Raw genomic sequence first — 20,713 nt, 5'->3', positions numbered from 1 at the left:
AGAAGAAGGAGGGAGGTATGGAGGGAGGGAAGGAGGGAGGGTGTTTGGTGAGGGCAGCGAGGGGCTAAACAGAATAGAGACCCTCAGCCCACAGTGCCCTCCTCCACCTGCTTGTTGGCTAAACTTTGCGATGGAGGCATGCTGTTGTCTCACTAAGCCCATCGGGGGGGGGGGTTGGGGGCTACACTGCTACACTACACTACAAGAACGACAGTGAAATCCTGTCCATCAGAGGTCACAGTGGAGGGGAAAGTGAAAAGAAAATATATAATTATATAAACAATTTTTTGTTATTTGGTATTGTTTAGTGATTGCTTATCAAAATAGCTGGCAATTAATTTGATGAACAATTAGTTGATAATTAATAATCCATTTTGACACCTCTACTTCAAACTATACTCAAACACCCTGAAAAACAATTTGTCTTAAACTTGGGCACCAGAAGCAAAAGATAACACGCGGAGGTTAAATGAACCCAAAGGACACAAAAATAAATATAAAACTCAACCTTCAAATGTTCATATCAAGTCGGCTACACACGTCAACAGCAATAAAACTTTGCCTTGCAGATGCAAAATGAGGACTTACACAGGAAGGGCTGATTAATAAACGTGTTAAATCAAATCGAGGCGAGGACGCGCGTCCGGAACGGAATTGTGGGGGATCAAAAGAACACTGCTTTACGATTAGAGCGTAATTCCCAGAATCACCAAATGTGTCGCCGGGGGCTCTGGCGAGGGCCGTGCAGCCGGGAGGAGCAAAACATATTAGCCTAATAGTCTAATATGCAAACTACTGGCTGCCCAATTAGGGGACTTAATAACACATAAACGATGCGAATCCCGCTTTTTACACGCTGAAGAGGTCGCCGTTAATTTGAGTCAAAAGACTGGCTGTGCTGTCAAAACAACACACACACACATACACACAACACACACAGTCTCCGCCTGTTGTTGTGGGTCCAAGTTTCGCTTAATGATGGAGAATCTGAGCCGTTTAATTAATACTAATTAAACGTCCTCAATTGCAGGGAAGATTCAATTTCTGCACAGGACTAATGGGCCTAAGTGTCCCCGAACTGTTTGTCGGACATTTATGATTAAATGCACACAGAATAGAACAAAAACAACTTTGACTAAAAAGCCACGTGAGGCTTCTTTCCCAGGAGAATTTCGCAGAGGGGAGGGGGGAGGTGAATATTCATCTGGATCTCCTACACTAAGAAAGCAACATTTTGGGGAGCATTTTTTGTGTGTGACCGGCTCGTGTCCCTCCTCCTGTGGGAACCCAAATGCTGAACTAACTGGACAAGGGCTGTGTGTGTGTTTGTGTGTTGGGCTATAGAGGAGGGTCAGGTGGGGGAGGGGGGGGAGTTCTTTTATGCTGCCGGACACATGGAGATAATGGCCATTCCTCCACAGCTGGCCCACACAATCAAAGCCAGAGTGCAGATTGGACGATTCCAGCTTTAACCAGGCCTTTGTGGCTGCTAATTACATCTGAATGCAAAACCCAGAGACCTTGCTAGTACACCCCCTAACCCCCCCCCACCGCCGCCAACTCAATCTCTCCAAAAGGGAAAACCTGCACATAATAGCCCAAACAACCCTTCAGGGATGAGGCCAAATGCACTCTCACACACACACGCCTCCGTCACTCTTAAATGTGCAGCTGCACACACACGTACATACACCAGCAGGGGTCTCATCAAAGAGTCACATGTCTCACACACACACACACACACACACACACACACACACACACACACACACACACACGCACGCACGCACGCACGCACGCACACACACACACATACATACACACACACGCACACACACACACACGCTCTCATGTGGCACTCGGCATTAGATCACATCTCAGTGTGCCTCACTCAGAAGAGACGAGGAGGTCTTAAAGGACTTAAGGTTGAATGGAAAACACACTGAAGAGCTTTTGGTCGTGAGCGCGCCCCTGCCCCTGTAATCCCAATCTATACACACTCTTTGCCAGCGTTTGGCTCCATCTGCCTCACACATTTGTTTTAATCACAGGTGGGTCTTCCACATCCTACGCTAGAAAATCTGGTATTTCTATTGGGGGGGTTCATGATGGGAACAATTTGAAGTTTAGTGGAATGGACTGGGGCGGGAGGACAAGGTGCTTGGTTCGCCTTGAGGTTAGTTTAGTTCTCTTTAGCATTGATTTACTCTTTCTCCTATTTATTTCCTCCTTCGCCTGGATCTGCCGCTCTGGGAGGACAAATGGAGGAGAAAGATCAAAGCACACGCACACACTTGTCCTCCATCCTCTATGCCGCACCAATCAAGGGTGACCAGCGTTTGGGTGCATCTATAAATCCGCTCCTGCAGCACGTCCCATGTTGTCTCACCAAAGCGTCTTCAGAGGAGCCATAAAGACATAAAGGGAGGCTCCGAAGCTCACGGATGAGCACCCGTAATTCACCGGCAGATGTTTTTAGCCTGACACTGGTGCGGCGTGTCATCGCCGGCTTTATAATGTCATACACAAGGCGAGGAAAATAAAAGTCGACGCATGCCAGTCATATTTTACAAGCGGCCTCCTCGGATGCTCCAAAGCGCCGCGCGGCCTTCGCTCTTGCGGGCTTGCTAAGGGAAAAACTCTCGAGCAGAGGAGGGAGGAGGAAGCACAGGTAAGTCGTTAAACCTACTTGAAAGCGCAGTGCCCCCGATCGATAGTCCCGAGCTGAGCGGGGATTAAAATCAGGCTAAATCTGTTGCGATCAATACTGATGGCTAACCCCGGGGTTAAAATGCAAGTAAATCTCCATACATGTCCACGCGGCGGGGCCTCTGCGGCAGATAAGTCTGCCATCCAAATGGACACGCATGGAGTCGATATGTGCTTCAGCGCCGACTCGGTTCCCCCGTCAAGACGTGCAACGTACCCACGCGAATGCTGAGACGCGCGTCTTGATCGATTTATAAATCAATCAAGTGTTGGCCTGGAAATTTTGGACAACTGCGATGTCCAATTTTGTAGGAACAGTTAGATAATCAGCAAAACAAACGAATTGTTGCGTCTCCACCCGCTTGCTCCTTTGGACACCAAAAGCGATAAAACCGACGGACGTGATCGACTGTTTCACACTCTAACGGAAGATTGACATGAGTGCTTGTGAGCATGGATTTCGCCAGAACGGGTCCGCATATCAATTCCCGATAACCGATCAATGTGGCGGTGTGGCGAGGAAAAGCGGCAAGGGAGACACGTAATTTTTTTTTTTTTTTTAAGTCTATTGGGTTATTCAAGTGACCTCACACTGAAGACTTTGAACCAAAAGTTTCAGCACTTGGTTGACTTAGCTCAATGTTAAGTCTTGCATAAATCTCATTCAGTTATAACAACTCATTTCATGAGAAGCTAAGACAAGCTAATAGCAGAAAACCAAAGGAAGACTTTCACATGACAAGTTGTAGCGCTTCCTATTTGTGCCAACACGGCTTTTTCCATGCATCTCAAATGCGTTTCAATTAGGGGTGTAAATTGCGGGTTTTGTCACAATACGATATCATATTGATACAAAGAAGCACGATACGATATTTGCCGATATCTTAAAGCTTGCTGTGATTCATTCACGATATAGTGCTCTACGATCGATATATATATATTTTTCTAAATAAAAAATAAAGAACAATATCCTGATTTATAACAATTCATACGCAAAATCAGCAAGGTACTGCAAACTCTTGATTTAGGAAATTACAAGAGTATTGTAGTATACAAAGTGCTTATTTTAACACTGAACTTTGATGTCGTGTTTTTTCTTTAAATGTGCGGCGAGATTTGTGGTCCCTGAATATTTGATCACCGCATGGCAGGATTTACGAACTGCACGTGTCTTGTCCGTTGAGATCTTTTCTTTTGGAATCCAAAGTGCTCCCAAACGAATGACTTGAAGCCTAAAAGGAAGCAAATTCCCTCGTCTTTTTGGATACTAGCCATAGCACCAGCCCAGGAGCCGCGTACTAGTTGTCGACTCCCCTTTCACGTGCCTGCTCTGCTCACAACAGAACACGCCGCGCACTGCTCCCGGAAAGAGGAAGCAAGCAACAATGAACTGGATTTCAAAATAAAGTCGCCTCTAATGTCCGAGGTCAAACACGGCGGTATAAATTGATGTTTACGTTTAGCATCGATGCCAATAAATCGTAGAGCACTATATCGATTAATCGATGTGTATCGATGAATTGTTACACCCCTAGTTTCAATCAATCAATCAATAGATATTTTATTGGCCAAGTTTGAGCATGCCAAACAAGGAATTTGACTCCAGTAGATCTCGGCCTCTGTACAACATTTAGGTGGCTAACAACATTCAGGACGACATTTGCTAAAAATGACAATTACTTTCAAGCATTCCCTGATCTTGCTTGAACTCCCAGGAGGGCAAGGAAAAACTCAAAACTCCTACGAGGGGAAATGAGAAACCTTGAGAAGTGACCACAGATGGGATGATCCCTCTTCCAGAGTGACCAGGCTCCAATAGATGCAGAGAGGACACAGTACACATAATAAGGACAATCCAAAGATAAAGCATTGAGGGCAGGATGTTATTGCACAGCAATGTCTCTGAGACTCTATGAGTGGTGTGAGTTCATCAGAGCGACAGCCTGGGGGAAGAAGCTGTGTCTGCATCTGCTGGTTTAGGTGTACAGCGTCCAGAGGGGAGTAGTTCAAACAGACTGTGACCTAGGTGAGAAGGGTCTGTAGAGATGTTACTTGCACGATTCCTGGTCCTGGACAGGTACAAGTCTTAATAATAATAATGATTCATTAAATTTGTATAGCGCTTTTCAAAAACCCAAAGACGCTTACAGGGAACAAGGCAAAGACATACATGAGGGGAAGGGGACGGGGAAGAAGCAATCGGATAAAATTAAGAAGAGGAAACCAGTTATGGGTAGGGGAGGTCATGAGCTTGGGAGAAGAGGTACGTTTTTAGACGGGACTTAAATACGGGGAGTGTGGGTGAGTCACAGACAGACTGAGGGAGAGAGTTCCAGAGTCGGGGTGATGTGGAGGAGAAGGCTCTGTCACCGAAGGATTTGAGTTTAGATTTTGGGACTGTCAGACGTGAAGTATTGGAGGATCGGAGGGGACGGTTGGGGCAGTAGGGGACAAGGAGGTCGGATAGGTAAGTGGGAGTCAGGTGGTGAAGGGCTTTGAAGGTGAGGAGGAGTATCTTGAAGATGATACGCTCCTTAATGGGGAGCCAGTGAAGAGAGTGGAGAACAAGAGTGATGTGTTCACGGGACCAGGTGTGGGTAAGGAGGCGGGCAGCAGAGTTTTGGACTATGGAGTGAGTGAGCAGTGATTCCAGTGAGAAGGGAGTTGCAGTAGTCAAGCCGGGATGAGATGAAGGCGTGGATGAGGGATTCCGCGGCAGGGAGAGAGAGGCAGTGCCGGATTTTGGCGATGCGTCGGAGGTGGAAGTAGGAGGTCTTGACTACTGAGCTAACATGAGGGTGGAAGGACAGTGTGGGGTCAAAAATAACGCCAAGGTTGCGTGCCAGAGGGGAGGGAGTGATGTTTGAGGAGTCAATGGTGAGTGTGATGGATTTAGTTTTATTAAGGGAGGATTTAGTGCCTATGAGGAGGAGCTCTGTTTTGTCACTGTTGAGTTTGAGAAAGTTGTGGGTCAGCCATGTTTTTATTGTAGAGATGCAGGTTTCAAAGTGGGTGAGGGAAGGGTTACGGGTTGGTGTGGTACGTATTTGGATCTGGGTGTCATCAGCGTAGCAGTGGAAGTCCAGATTGAGTTTGCGGATGACAGTACCAAGGGGAAAGAGGTAACAGATGAATAGGAGGGGGCCAAGAACTGAGCCTTGGGGGACCCCTTGTGTAACTGGGAAGAGGATGGATGTGAGACCGGAGAGAGAGATGAACTGGTTTCTGTTGGTGAGATAGGAGGTGAGCCAGTCGAGTGCAGTGCCCTCAATACCTACCGTTTTTTTCCATGTATAGTGCGCCCCCATGTATAGTACGCACCCCTAACAATGGCATGCTGATGCTGGAAAAAAGCTTGTACCCATGTATAATACGCACCCAATTTTTATGAATTTTTTTTAATTTTTTTTTTTTTTTTTTTTTTTTTAAGTCCCAAAGATCGTCACACACGCAGGGAGGCAATGGGTCCCATTTTTAAAGTCTTTGGTATGGTCTTAACTAGGCTGGATGTCATTTTTTTTGTTGGCGTTGATTTCTCCGACTGCCCCTAAACGCACCACCGCGCTCCGTGCGCGCATGGGCTGCGGACGTGAAAAAGGCGGCTCTGTATGGGAGAGACGTTGAAGAGGAATAAAAACAACCTTGGAAACCAAAACTTGCCCCTCGTCGTGACTCGGAGCCGCAACAAATGTTTCGGATTTGTGTAGGGTACATTGTGAGACAGCAAACGAGCAGGTGATCGAGCAAGCCTTGTCTGATACGAGAGCATTGCGGTCGCATGGAGCGTGTTTGAAGTGAACAGCAGAGACGAAAGGAACAAGGCAAAGTGTTGTGAAATAAAATATTACCTGTAATACGCATTTTGTTATTTGCTGATTGAAACTGCTAATTAAACTGTGAATTGAAACTAATAGGTGGAGAACTGAACTCTCGCTCTTTATATAGCTGACGTGTCTTGCGCAACCGTTCTGCGCATCTGTAATGGCGGCCTCCGTATGACGTCCGGTCCGCGATGGAGATTAAAAAACAAACAATATTTGACAATAACACACCATCGAGGATTGCACCATCGCATCAAACGATGTGTCGTCAATTATGAATTCTACTAAGTGTGTTGGGCAGGATGGCTGAATGCGATGCGCGATTGACAACAAACAAGAAGAAAGGTGAGTTTTATTTCGGGGGAGATTTGTCATGTCTCGTCCCCAGTTTTGCTATGTGTCTAGGTTGCCATAGTTTCTGTTCGTGTCACCCCGCTCTTCCTGTGTCACCTCAATCGATGTAACGTGTTTTGTATTTAAGTCCTGTCTGCCCCTCGCTCACCGTTGGATCATTGCATGTGTTACTGTCATTCTGTTCCTGTCTTTGGTAATGTCACCCTGTCTTTTTGTTCCACGACTTTGTCGGTCAGTCCTGTTGTTGGTTTTGTTGTACCATGACTTTATTTAAAAAAAAAAAAAAAAAAATTAAAAAAAAAAAATTTTTTTTTTTTTTTTCTTTGTACCCATGTATAATACGCACCCCAGATTTTAGGACAATAAATTAGTAAAATATTGCGCACTATACACGGAAAAAAACGGTAGTTGGCGCAGCCTTTGGAGGAGGATGGAATGGTTCACAGTGTCAAAGGCTGCGGTAAGGTCAAGTAGTAGTAGGATGTTGAGGGCACCAGAGTCGGCAGAAATTAGGAGATCGTTGGTGACTTAACTAGAGCTGTTTCGGTGCTGTGAAGTGGGCAGAATCCGGACTGGAAGGGTTCATAGAGGTTGTTGGACTGGAGATGGGTGTAGAGTTGGGCGGAGACAATGCGTTCAAGGGTTTTGGAAAGGAATGAAAGGTTGGAGATGGGACGGTAGTTGGAGAGGTTGAGTGGGTCCAAGGTGGGCTTTTTGAGGATGGGGGTGATGGCTGCAAAGACAGTGGGAAAGTGGCCATGGGATAGAGACTGATTAAAAAGGGTGGTGAGGTGGGGTAGGAGGACAGGAGGGCAGGCCTTAGTTAAGGTCGTTGGAAGAGGGTCGAGAGAGCAGGTGGTTGTCTTGGATGCGATAATGATGTCTAGGATAGTAGAGGAGTCAACAAGGGAGAAGGCAGTGAGAGAGGGGAAGGGCGGTAGGTGGGGAAGGGGGGGAGGAGGGCAAGGGAGGTGGGGGAGGAGGAGTTATTGATGGTGTCGGTTAGAGAACTGTTGATTTGGGCGATTTTGTTGTTAAAGTTGACAAGGAAGGAGTTACAGAGGGCGGGTGAGGAGGGTGGCTTGGTGACCGGTGGCTGGAGCAATTTGTTGACGGTGGAGAACAGTATGCGGGGGTTCCGGTTGGTGTTATTAATGAGAGATGAGAAGTAAGCAGATTTGGCAGCAAGGAGAGCATCACGATAGGAGGAGATGTGTTGTTTGAAGGTTTCGGCATGGACGGTGAGGCGGGTTCTTTTGTAGAGGCGTTCGGGTTGACGGCCAGTTTGTTTCATGGAGCGGAGTTCCGGGGTGTACCAAGGGGCAGAGTTAGTGAATGTAACAGAGGAAGTTTTCCAGGGTGCTAGGGAATCAAGGAAGTCAGAAAGGATGTTGTTGAGCGTGGTGGCAAGGTCGTCAGGGGAGGAAGAAGTGGGGTCGGAGGGAAGGGCAGAGGATAAGAGCTGGCAAAGCGTGATTGGGTTTACAGTCTTGATGTTGCGGTAGGAGATGGTGTGTTTTGTGGAATTATGAGGCGAGGGTAGAGGGGCGGAGAAGAGGATGCAGAGATGATCTGACAGTGGAAAGGTGAGCGGACGGGGGTTGGATGTGAGTGGAAAGGAGGAGCATACTATATCCAGGGTGTGGCCTTTGGTGTGGGTGGGGAAGTTGATGTGCTGGGTGAGATGGAAGCAGTCCAGAAGGGAGATGAAGTCAGACGTCAGTGGAGCAGTTGGCTCAGGGGTGGGCAAACTACGGCCCGCGGGCCACATCCGGCCCACGGGACCGTTTAATCCGGCCCGCCAACCCTGAACAAATTGTATTATTAAACTTTTTTTTTTTTGTCATTTTGCCTGCAATGACTGCGTTTTCCCAGTAGATGGCGAAGCGCTCGCCTGCGCATTTACTACCGGAAGCCGTGTCAGAAAGCTCGGTGCACACTCACAAGTGCGTGTACGTACTCAGTAGTACGGACTTGGCGCACTCTCGCTCTATTCGTATCAGTCCCGAATTTAGAGCGTGGGCTTTTGCGACAGCATTCTTATAATTCGCGCGCTGAGCTTTCAGATGCAGTTTTGCGCTAAAGCCACCCACAAACCTTCCCCTGGAATCCTTCCATTAAAATGAGTGGCCCGAAAAAAAGAAGTGAGTGCCGAGTGTTTAAAAAAGAGTGGCCAATTTGGCTCGACGTACGCGACGTGACGTTCAGCCACATCAACATCAACCCGTCACAGATCAAGGTAAACGGACCAACACCTCGGATCTCGCCTAAGAATTGCCACAACAAATTTTACTCCAGACTATGACGCACTAGCAAAAAAGGGACACCAACAACACTGTTCCCACTGAAAATGAACGGGAGGCTCTCAAGTTTATTGTAAAAAAATGCATTTTGAATATGATTTGTACACATAGCAGGGATTGAAACTAGCGACCATTCTCATTTTCAAACAATGCAGGATGCTCAAGGACATTGATGCACCACCTATTTGCGACTAATCTTAACCTGTAAAGTTCTTAAGGCTTACTTTAAGCAAGTGTTTCCCGTTTCCTCACCTCTGTTACCAGGTGTTTGCGAGTTAAAACTCTGCTCTGATTTTCAGATACCCCTCACCGTGTTGCTGTTTTGATTACTTTATTTGGATGTATGCTTTCACCGATTCTTCAAGATGATATATTTGGTCAGAATGTTTGCCGTTTGATGTGATCTCATGAGATAAACATCTTTCATTAATCTGACCTGCAGGCATTGAAGTGATGGAGATTGTTATTCATAATAACAGTGTCGTATTTTATGAGAATCACTGATAGCAGTTTTTTAGTGAATTATTTTTTTTTAATCCTGTTAATAAATGCATTTGTTTTCAAAAAACTTGTTTGGAATATCCATGCTTTACTACCTACTAAAGGCCAAGATCTTTTATGCAATGACCTTTACAGGTCGCTTATATGACTTCACACAACGCCTACGTCCATCTGCTCCTGGTCCGGCCCTCCGGTCCAAATTTAGAACCCAGTTCGGCCCGCGAGTCAAAAAGTTTGCCCACCCCTGACTGTTGGCTGGTCGATGTGGATGTTGAAGTCACCGATGAGTAGGAGGCAATAGGAGACTGAGGATACGATGGTGAGGAGTTCAGAGAGTTCAGAAAGAAAAGACGGATGTGACTTTGGGGGGCGGTAGATAAGAACAGCAGTAGTAGAGTTGGGAAGGGAAAAAGCGAGATATTCAAAAGATGAAATAGATGGGAGGTTGAGGTCCAATTCAGTGATGGGTAGGGACCGCTTATGGAGGACAGCAATACCATCTCCTCGCCCAGAGAGGCGGTATTTGGCGATGTAGCTGTAGTTAGACGGAGTGGCTTGGTTGAGAGTAAAATAGTCCAGAGGCTGTTGCCATGTTTCACAGAGAAGGAGCAGATCCTAATTATTGTCCAATAGTAGTTCGAAAATAACTAGTGATTTGTTGGAGAGGGGGCGACAGTTCAGCAGTGCGAGGGAGATGGATGAAGGAGCGGGGGTGGGGGAGCGGAGATTGTTGAAGTTGACAGTACGGGAGGTGGGGGTGACGGGGGGGCGAGAGGTAGTCCAGAAAGAGGGGATGGGTGAGCCATCAGGGAAATGTCGGCTAAAAGACAGTCCGGAGCTACGGTGGATGTAGCGGCGACGGCGGAGGATCCCAGCCTTTCTGGCAGCTGAGGCAGCAGGGAGACGTTGATTATTGTTGAGATGATGAAGACCAGCAGCAGTGTAGACAAATGGACGAGAAGTTGGTGGAATGGAAGCCCGGAGTAGCAGAAGTGATAATTCCTGGAGGAGATGAAACGTAACAGCAGCTGGGAATAATCCAGAAAAAATGGTAGAAATGGCTAGTAGCTGGTTAGCTAGAAGTTGGTAGGCAGTGAAATGCATGGAAGCAGCAGTGGACCGAGTCGTGATGTTGGTGGAGTGGGTGGTGGTGTTGGTCAATCCCGACTGTACCGGTGCAAACGGCACGCCCCAGTGTGTCATGGCGGCACACAGCCGAGCCACGACCGGCGAGCTCGCAGCGAGCGGGTGCTCCCCCCGAGGACGCCGGCCAAGTGGCCAGAAAGTTGGGTTGAAGCCGTTTGCCGAGCCAAGAGCAAGTAGCTACAGGCTCAGAGCCAAGAGGCCATGTTTCAAGATGGCGGCGCGTGCATACGCAGCGACCTCTCTCTGTCCCGCCCAAACGGTGTTTGTCCGTTTAATGAGTGTTTGTCTGGCAGTTTTTTTTGTTCGTCTCGTCGTACTGAGTACTGGCAGGTTCTGCTTGACATCGGCGAAAGCGAGTTTTGTCGAGTTCTGGACTTTGAAGCGGGGACATTAAAGGAGCTCGGACTGCTACGTCCTGAAGCGTCGCTGGGCTCGTCTGCTATTCCTCCCCCGGTTGGGAAGCGTCGAAAGCGGTGTGCGAGGAGGCTGAAGAGGGGCAAGCGGGGGGGCGTCCGGGCCAGGCTGGCGGCCAACCCTGCTCGCCCGGCCGTGCCTTCCATTCTTCTGGCGAATGTTCGATCGCTGGACAACAAAATGGATTACATTCGCTTGCTGCGATCTACAAACCGGACAGTGCGGGACTGCTGTGTGCTTGTGTTCACTGAGACTTCGTTGACCGTCAACATTCCGGACTCTGCCGTACATCTGGAGCGGCTAGCGTGCGATCGGGCGGACCGGGCCATTGTACAAGGGGGAAAATCTCGTGGAGGTGGAATATGCGTCTACATCCATGACGAATGGTGCCGGGACTCTGTAGTTGTACGCAAGCACTGCTCGCCACTGCCAGTGTTTGTGATCATTAAGTGCCGTCCTTTTTACCTGCCAAGGGAATTTACCGCGATTCTGCTGGTCGCGGTTTACATCCCGTCTTCCAACATCGAAGGCGACAGGATCGCGGCTCTTAGTGAACTGTACCAGGCTATCAGTGAACAACAGACAGCGCACCCTGACGGTTTCACCATCTTCGCTGGGGATTTTAATCATGCTAATCTGAAGTCTGTTTTTCCGAGGCTTCACCAGCATGTTAATTTTCCTACGCGTGGCGACAGCTTCCTGGACCTGGTCTACTCTTCGCATAAAGGAGCTTTCAAAGCCGCCCCCCTCCCCCATCTTGGCCTTTCTGACCATATCACTGTTATGCTTTTGCCCGCATACAGACAAATGGTGACAGCATCCAGACTGGTTCGAAAGCGGGTACGGGTGTGGTCTGAGGGTGCCTCTGATGCGCTTCGTGACTGCTTTGGCTCTACTGACTGGGACATGTTTAGGAGGGCTGCCACTTGCGACGATCGGACAGACATTGAGGAGTATACTGACTCTGTTTCCTTCTACATCAGGAAGTGCATTGATGATTTGACTCACTCAAAATCCATCGTCACTCGGGCTAACCGGAAGCCATGGCTGACGGGGGCTGTCTTCAGGCTGCTGAGGGCCAGGGACAAAGCCTTTAGGACAGCGAGGGCCGACCTGTCCCGGGGCATCAAAGAAGCAAAGAGGGCGTTCTCTTGCAAAATTACCGCCCACTTTAAGGACAACAGGGACGCACGGAGCCTTTGGCAGGGCATTCAGACCATCACGGAGTACAAGCCCTCACCGCAGAGCTGCTCAATGACAACCGCTTCTTTGCTCGCTTCGACGCTCAGAACAGCACTTGCCTGCTGAAGGCCACTCCCCCTTCACACGAGCTGCCCCTGTGCCTCTCCGCCGACGGCGTGAGGAGGGCGCTTGCCGCTATCAACATCCGTAAGGCGGCGGGCCCTGACAACATCCCGGGTCGTGCACTGAAGGACTGCGCTGGTGAGCTGACGGATGTCTTTACGTACATCTTTAACACTTCCCTGCAGCAGGTCATCGTCCCGTCGTGTTTCAAAGCTGCCACCATCGTACCTGTGCCGAAGAAACCCGCTCCGTCCTGCTTCAATGACTACCGCCCCGTGGCACTTACGTCCATCATCATAAAGTGCTTTGAGCGGCTTGTCTTGGAGCACATCCGATCCGTTCTTCCCCCCACCATTGACCCCTTCCAGTTTGCGTACCGAGCCAAACAGTCCTCTAAGGATGCCATCTGCTCTGCCCTCCACTCAGGCCTCACCCACCTGGAGAGAAGGGACTCGTATGTGAGATTGCAGTTTGTGTACTTCAGTTCTGCCTCCAACACCATTGTGCCACAACGCCTCATCAGCAAACTTGACACGCTGGGCCTCAGTACCTACCTCTGCAACTGGCTACTAGACTTCCTCTGTCAGAGGCCACAGGTGGTACGTGTTGGCGACAAAATCTCCGCCAGCATCACGCTGAGCACGGGGGCCCCCCAAGGCTGCGTGCTCAGTCTGCTGCTCTTCACCCTCCTGACGCATGACTGCACTGCAACCTACAGCGACAACCGCATAGTGAAGTTTGCTGACGACACGACTCTGGTGGGTCTCATCACCAAGGGAGACGAGACTCAATACAGGCTGGAGGTTGACCTTCTGACCACGTGGTGCAGGGACAACAACCTCCTGCTGAACATCGACAAGACCAAGGAGATTGTTGTGGACTTCCGGAAGGGTCACACCCAACACCTGCCGCTGACCATCGACGGTGCTGTGGTGGAGAGAGTGAGCAGCGCCAAGTTCCTGGGGGTGCACATCAGTGAGGATCTCTCCTGGTCCAGCAACACCGCATCACTGGCAAAGAAAGCCCAGCGCCGCCTGTACTTCCTGCGGAAACTCAGGCGAGCGAGCACTCCTCCGGCCGTCATGACTACATTTTACCGCGGCTCCATTGAGAGCGTCCTCTCCAGCTGTATTGCTGTTTGGGGTGGCGGCTGCACTGACTACAACTTGAAGGCCCTGCAGCGCATAGTGAACACGGCTGGTAAGATTGCTGGTGCTTCGCTCCCCTCCTTGAAGGACATTTACACCTCCCATCTCACCCGCAAGGCGACCACGATTGTGAGTGATGTGAGTCACCCCGCTCACTCTATGTTTGAGCTTCTGCCCTCTGGGAAGAGGTAACGGAGCCTGCGCTCCCGCACCACCAGACTCTCCAACAGCTTCATACTCCAGGCTGTTAGGATCCTGAACTCGCCCCCCCTTTCTGCGTAGCGTCCTGTACTTTGCGCTATGCTTACTGTCTGCTGTACGCACACTGGCTCAGTTTTGCTCCTCTTATTTATTAGGTTATTTGTTTATTATTTATTCATCACTCATTTTACTTATTTATTATTTATTATTTATTGTTTGTGCCTCCTTGTTTTTATTTTGTGTCGTCTACTTGTATGTTTATTGTGTACTGTGTCTCGTCACCGTGGGATGGAGGAAACGGAATTTCGGTTTCTTTGTGTGTCTTGACATATGAAGGGATTGACAATAAAGTGACTTTGAACTTTGAACTAGGAGGGTCCGGTGGTGGGTTGGCTAGCTGGCTAGCGTAGCTCGTAGTCAGAGGGAGCGGGATCAGAGAGGTGCGACCAGAGCTCCAGAGATACGCAGTGGGCAGGTGAAAAGGCGAGAAAAATAAAAGAAAAAACGGGCACACTTAAAACGGGAAACACAAAACAGACAGGGGACAAACAAATAGCGGACACGGTTCGGGGTAGAAGTGGCAGTCAACAATCCAGACGCCAGCGTTGCTCTAACCCGGAAGACAAAAGTATTGGATAGATGGGAGGTCACCATCATTTTGGCTAGGAGGATGGGGGAGTGGGGTTTTGGGGGGGGGGACCCACGCGTGCACACACTCGTACGCGAACCTGGCCAATTAATTTGCAGCTCAGATCTCAAAGTCTCACTGGAGAGGTGCTAGGCTACATGTACCGCCAGGCTAATTTGTGCGGCAGGTCAAATTAAATATATGCATGAGGCTAATTCGGCGAGCGGCGTAGCCCGCTAGAACGCGGCACTAACTCCCATTAGCGCTGCTTCTGCCTCCGGTGGAAATCAACCCAAGTCCTTGCAGATTTTTATTTTCCTCTCTCTCGCTCACGCATAAAGCAAACAAAATTAAATTTGCTTGGCTGAATCAGTGAGTAGTGCCAAATTTGTGAGTCCCCTCCCTCCCCCACTTTTGCTAGACGTGTCTGTCTCCTCGCCTCTCGTAGGGATAAATTACTCCAGCATCATAAAACAGCAGAAAATTAGAGAAATGAGGGGGTGGGGGTGGAGGGATTTCACTCAAGTGGGATTCCCTTTCCTAAACAATCCCAGCATGCTTTGGCTTGTGTGTCTCCAGTTCTTTGATCTTTTGCCTGTCTGTGCATGAGTCTACCCCCCCTATCCCCCCCCACACCTCCACCCCTGTTTGGCGCTGCAGGACACGTGTAGTATTTTGTTGTTTTCATCAGAAAGATTTAACTGGTTAGTGGGGAAAATAAGTGTTTTGATGTGCATGCGCAAGAGCTGAAAGTGATTTGTCAATTCCCCAATTGTCTATATTGTGTGTGTGTGTGTGTGGGGGGGGTTGCGTGGGTGTGTGTGTCCATGTGTGTGTGGGGGATGAAAAGGGGAGGTAATATAGGGAGGAGGAGGGGGGGGGGAGAGGCTGTTCCTATTGAACTTGACCCGCAGGCCAGATCAATGCATGTGTGTGTGTTAATGTGTGTGAGAAGACAGCGGCGGCGTATGTGTGTGTGCGCGTGTGTGTGCAGGCATGCGCCGGCTGACGGGTGAGTGCGTGCTGCCAGATCAATGTGTCTCTGTGCGCCGTGGAATGAGGGAGCACGCTGATTACCCGAGAGGGTGGGGGGTGGAGGGATGAGGATGATACAGCGGCGAAGGCAGGAGGGAGGGAAGAAGCGAGGGAGGAGGCGATGAGATTTAGGAGAGGACAGAGCTGCGAGCGGCAGGATCAGCAGAGAGAGAGAAAGTGAGCGAGAGGGGGAGCTCGGCTCATTTCTTTTTCATTTCCCCCTTCCGCGGCGTGTCGACACATTCCGCCAACATTCATATCCACAGGCAGATGGCTGGGATCAGCTAGGACGCAATGTGGGGAAAGAAATGGCTGGATGGGAGGGAGGGGGGTAGGTGTTTTGCATCTCTCTTTCCTGAAACACAGGTGTTTTGATATAAATATGGCTGCAGAAAATTCTATTCTATCTATACTATTCTTCCTGAAGCGGCGAACTATTAATCAAATTCAAATCGTAGAATGCAATTTTCAAATGGTAAAGGCTGCAATTTGGGCAATGTTTTTTTTTAAATCTATATTCATATCAATAGTTTCTAAATAAGGGTGGCTCGAGCACGTCCGCCTCACAGTTAGGAGGGTGCGGGTTCGATTCCGCCTCCGGCCCTCCCTGTGTGGAGTTTGCATGTTCTCCCCGGGCCCGTGTGGGTTTTCTCTGGGCGCTCCGGTTTCCTCCCACATCCCAAAAACATGCTTGGTAGGCTGATTGGAGACTCCAAATGGTCCATATATGGACCTATAGGTATGGGTTCGAGTGCGGATGGTTGTTTGTCTCTGTGTGCCCTGCGATTGGCTGGCAACCGGTTCAGGGTGTCCCCCGCCTACTGCCCGATGACGGCTGGGCTAGGTTCCAGCGCGCCCGCGACCCCCGTGGGGACTAAGCGGTTCAGAAAATGGATGGATGGATAGTTTCTAAATAAGTTCAGTAGTTTTGTCATATGACAGTCCGATTAGCTTAATGCAGTGGTGTCCAAACTATGGCCCGCGGGCCAACTGCGGCCCGCGGTCCAGTTTTTATTGGCCCGCAGCAAATTCTGAAAACATAATTGAATATGGCCCGCACAAGAAGCTTGAGCTCTGTTGCACTTCTCAGTTTCCACACTAGAAGAGAAGCGAACGTGCAGCGTTTGACGTCCCATTAGCAGAGCCCCCCCCCCCCCCGGAAGAGAAGCGAACGCGCAGCGTTTGACGTCCCATTAGCAAGTCCCCCCCCCCCCCCGGAAGAGAAGCGAACGCGCAGCGTTTGACGTCCCATTAGCAAGTCCCCCCCCCCCCCCGGAAGTGAAGCGAAAAGAAATATTGGCCCCCGGGCCCCTTCACGTTACTAAATCTGGCCCTCCTTGCAAAATGTTTGGACACCCCTGGCTTAATGCAAAGGTTCCTTAGACGAGCTAACAACTTTGCTGATAACTTATTGCAACTATGAGGTACATTGTGAATAGAAAGGGTGCACTGTAGGTCATTGGACAAGTATTTGTCAAAAAATACTTTTTTAGAATAATGAAATCTAAGCAGGACCGTGATGCTACCTCACATCAATCTAATCTCTACTGAATGGAAGTAACACCTCTATAGCGATCCCGCTATTTGCTAGATCACCATGTGACTGTGAGACTGCTGTGAAGAAAATCTATCCAAACAATAAAGCCACTATTGTAAATATGTCAAGGTATATCCAGGTATATATGTGTTTAAGACAATGAAGGTTCAATTCTCTGCACTGCAGGGGGTCCCCATCTCTGTCCCAGCCAGGTTCCCATCACCAGAAGCTCCTCATCCACGACTGTATTTCATCTATGATGTTTTTGTGCTAAGCCTGGGAGAATTGCACGCCTCAGATCATGTCAGGAGGCGGGGGGCACACTTCCCTCCAACTCCCTTCACCCACCACTAAAAAGCTTCCAATGCATTCCAAATGAAGATAAAACGGTAAACGCTCTGTATTTATGCGGCAATTTGCTCGTCAATCAAGGCGCTTTACGACACTTTTACGTGCTCGCGCCGACGTGCCGGAGCGCCTGCCGGCTCATCAATAACACTGGAGCGAGGCAACCGTTTGGAAGGGGCAAATCACTAATGGATTTGTGAATGGTAATACGGGCTAAAAATACTTATGTAGACAAAAAGCGCCGAACTGTGAACTGTCAATTATGCCAGAGCCATCAAAAGCTGTCGCGGGCGGACAACAAACAAAATTGGACACCACCAAACGGCATGTCCTATTTTTTTTTTTAAAGTACCTGCTCATGTTGGCCACTGAAATTTTGCCCATTAGGACAGTAAAGGTGGTCCAAATGTAGCGTTAAGTGACTGTGTCGTGTCTTTCATGTCTTTGTAGTCTGTGATCAGTGTTAAGATAGAGTAAGTTACATGACTAAAATCAGGAAGTAAGCGCAGGTTTCAGCAGAGTTTTTAAAGAGAACGCTGCTTGTTCTATTCTCTCCTGCATTTCGGCAAAACTACCACCTACATTTTGTTATACTAGGCATCGTTGGTATGTATCTTTGTTTAAGTTACTATGAATCGAAATAGATATTTTGAGTTCTGAAATTATAGTTTTCTGTGATGTTAGACGATAGAAGCATGATTGAGATTTCATATTGATTTAATTCATTTAGTTCGTATGACTGATTATACAATGTGGTTTGTATTCTCAGTTTTACCCTTTCCCTTGTTATTAAACTTGGAGTCAACCTTCAACCTGGCCTTCAGAGTCTTGATGAGTGAAAGTGGTTGAGCTTACTGTCTTCGGATATTCAACATATTTGGAGGGCAGGATAGTGAAACAACGTCTTCATCGCAGAAGGTAACAAAGTTAATTGCCAAACTCAGACTATGGATGGACAAAAAGAACAGTCACTGAAGTCTAAATCTTACAAATCATGTTCTACAAAAACGTCCTCTGGCAATGCTGCTGCCATGGCCCGCGCCGAAGCCGAGGCAACGAAAGTACTCCTTTCCTTCACAGATAAAGAAATTATTCTGAAAATGGAAAAGGCTCAATAAGGGGCACACATGATGAAGCTATCACTAGAGAAAAACGTGGCTGCGGCTGAGGCCAAAGCGGAGGCTCTAGAAGCAGCGGCTAGCATCAACGGTAGTGAGTGAGGTAGCAGGAAGATCTAACTTGATGAGAATCCCTTTAACCCACTGGAACAGACCAGAGAATATGTCACTCAGCAGTCCAAGGAGCATTCAACCGCCACGCTGGAAGAATACGCTCTTACCGAAATTGACCCGTTAAACGTATTATCCAACCCGCCTCCGCACCTTCTCACTCAGGATGACACTAACCAGCTATACACAGAGCCGCTACCGCCGCCACATGTACTCTCCCAGGATGAGCCTGTTCAACTTCGTACTCGGCTAACCTTGGCATCACAACCGTTTTCTCAAGACGAGCCTGGACAGCGATTCACAGAGCCAACAATGGCACCACATCTACACTCTCACGACAAGGCAAGATGGCTACACGTAGAGTCTGCATCAGCACCTTATCTTCCCCCGCAAGGTGTCGATTCATATCTACGTGCAAATAATAATAATAATTCATTAAATTTGTATAGCGCTTTTCAAAAACCCAAAGACGCTTACAGGGAACAAGCAAAGACATACAGGAGGGGAGGGGGACAGAGAAGAGACAATGGGATAAAATTAAGAAGAGGAAACCAGTTATGGGTAGGGGAGGTTGTTAGGAGGGGTGTAACGATTCATCGATACACATCGATTAATCTATATAATGCTCTACGATTTATTGGCATCGGTGCTAAACGTAAACATCGATTTATATCGCCGTGTTTGACCTCGGACATTAGACGCGACTTTATTTTGAAATCCAGTTGATTGTTGCAACTTAACTTTTAACTTTAACTTAACTTAACAAAGTGCTAAGATCTTTTGAACTGATTGACTAGCTGCAGAGGAAGCAATCAAAGTTGCTTTGTTTACACAACGTCGTAAAAGACCCCCTGCTATGCTTTGATCAGCAGGTCAGGGGCTTCAACCCCATCCTGTCCACTCTCACCTCCACTCTCACCCCCACTCTGTTTCTCTCAATAAAAACGCTCCTGCAAGAGGCCTGAGTCAGACCTCATTCGATCATCGCTGTACGCACAGCGACGAATGGACTCTCCACCTGCAGGTGTTTAAAATGACTTACTTGTCTCCCGTGTGGTTCTTGCAAAATAAGTTAGAGTGAGCACCACCCTAACAGAGGTCATAGGCTTGAGAGAAGAGGTAAGTCTTTAGACGGGACTTAAATATGGGGAGTGTGGGTGAGTCACAGACAGACTGAGGGAGAGAGTTCCAGAGTCGGGGTGATGTGCAGGAGAAGGCTCTGTCACCGAAGGATTTGAGTTGAGATTTGGGGACTGTTAGATGTGAAGTATTGGAGGATCGGAGGGGACGGTTGGGGCAGTAAGGGACAAGGAGGTCGGATAGGTAAGTGGGATCCAGGTGGTGAAGGGCTTTGAAGGTGAGGAGGAGTATCTTGAAGATGATACGCTCCTTAATGGGGAGCCAGTGATGAGAGTGGAGAACAGGAGTGATGTGTTCACGGGACCAGGTGTGGGTAAGGAGACGGGCAGCAGAGTTTTGGACTATGGAGTGAGTGAGCAGTGATTCCAGTGAGAAGGGAGTAGTAGTAGTCATGAGATGAAGGCGTGGATGAGGGATTCAGCGGCAGGGAGAGAGAGGCAGTGCCGAATTTTGGCGATGCATCGGAGGTGGAAGTAGGAGGTCTTAACAACTGAGCTAACATGAGGGTGGAATGATAGTGTAGACCAGGGGTCACCAAACTACGGCCCGCGGGCCGGATACGGCCCACGGGACCGTTTAATCCGGCCCGCCAACCCTGAACAAATTGTATTATTAAACTTTTTTTTTTTGGTCATTTTGCCTGCAATGACTGCGTTTCCCCAGTAGATGGGGAAGCGCTCGCCTGCGCATTTACTACCGGAAGCCGTGTCAGAAAGCTCGGTGCACACTCACAAGTGCGTGTACGTACATGGCGCACTCGTGCTCTATTTGTATCAGTCCCGAATTTAGAGCGTGGGCTGTGACGACAGCATTCTTGTAATTCGCGCGCTGAGCTTTCTGATGCAGTTTTGCGCTAAAGCCACCCACAAACCTTCCCCTGGAATCCTTCCATTA

Source organism: Syngnathus typhle, linkage group LG22, assembly GCF_033458585.1.
Source record: "Syngnathus typhle isolate RoL2023-S1 ecotype Sweden linkage group LG22, RoL_Styp_1.0, whole genome shotgun sequence".
NCBI lineage: Eukaryota > Metazoa > Chordata > Actinopteri > Syngnathiformes > Syngnathidae > Syngnathus > Syngnathus typhle.
This window is presented reverse-complemented; position numbering follows the sequence as displayed.